Here is a 1577-nt window from a genome sequence, read left to right as displayed (position 1 = left end):
AAATTTATAGGTTTTGAATCCTCCTGACTTCATTTTCCCAGGAAGCCAAAATGAAAGTCAAAGTAGCCTAGTGAACCCTACCCAATATAGAATGTGCTTTGGATTTAAGAAAATAAAAATCTCATGGCAAAAACAAAAAAAAACAAAAAACTGAAGTTTTCAGCATGAAGGGTTTTGACATCAGTGTTGCATTCTTATTTAAGATACATCATTGTTTAATTCATATGTGCAGTAAATCATTGATTATATAGAAATGGGTAGCTTAATGAATGCCCACTAGCACTGAGTCCCACTCATGTTCTACATCACACTACTATGGAGAAGCTTCTCTGTACTGTAGAAGAAACACCATAATGGTGTTATCTGCTTGCGCAGAATTGAAAGCCAATAGTATATTGTGCTTATATATGGAAGTTTTAGTGGTCTAATCTCCTTTTCTGCTTTATTTGCAGGCAGTATCATGCACATACCTTTATAATTCATCCTGTTCATTGTTAGCTAGGCCAAAGAAATCAACATTTCTCTCATAATGGAGATCAGTTATATACAAGGCGAAATCCTTGTGGTTTCTAAACATTACACTCTACAATGGTTCTGAAAGACACTATGGTAGGTTTTACAAAGTCCCATTGAATAGTCCCACTGAACAGCTGATTCAGGCATGGTTGTACATGCTTTAAATCCCAGTATTTGAGAGCCAGAGGCAGATGGATGTAGGAATTTGAACCCAGCCTGATCTACAAAGTGAGGTCTTGGACAGACAGGGCTAAAGAAAGAGAAAAGCAGTCTCCAACAAAACAAAACAAAAAAAAAATCATCAAAACCAACAAACAACAAAAAAAATGATTAAAAAAACGAAAGAAAGAGACATGAAGAGATTGTCCACAAGAAGAGAGATTGGAACTTACAAAAAGAGTCCTGATAGATAAAAAAATCAGTAGTGAAACAAGAATATTATTATTATCACTGCCTAGCAATGATGTACAAGTATAATTTTGATAACAGGGATGTTTAGGAAATGTAAATTACTTTTGCAGCATCCTTTCATGCCTGAAACTATAATTAATTTATAGAATACATAAAATTAGGTTATTCTCGTAAATGACTTTTCCATCTGCTGGTTGAAAGATGGTGTTTCTATGCCTGTTCTCTTCTCTTCAGAGTTTCGCCTAGGAATTTCTCAGGGAACTAGAAGGAATTTAATATGCAGCTGTAAAGGTAAGATTTCTAGATGCAAACAGAGTCATATATAGTCTACCAAACTGAAGGCAAAACAGCCATCTAATCTGCTTTCCAAGAGTAGACCCTGAAGCTAGCATATGAAGACCTGAATTATTCCAACTTAGTTGTTGAAGCTCTAACACTCTTACCAGAACTTAGCTTGAAACTAATTGTACTTTAGATATCAAGATTCATCTTTTATCAAGTGCAATTTATATGCTCATTTCGTAAATAGAATTATATAGAAGTAATCACACCATGCTTCCCATTTACAAGGCATTTGTCTGTTTAATGACAGAACTGTTTATTACTTAAAATATTTTGTATCTCTAGAAGCAATATATAAATAAATTTAA

Source organism: Rattus norvegicus, chromosome 2 (assembly GCF_021556685.1).
Source record: "Rattus norvegicus strain SHRSP/BbbUtx chromosome 2, alternate assembly SHRSP_T2T, whole genome shotgun sequence".
Lineage (NCBI taxonomy): Eukaryota > Metazoa > Chordata > Mammalia > Rodentia > Muridae > Rattus > Rattus norvegicus.
This window is presented reverse-complemented; position numbering follows the sequence as displayed.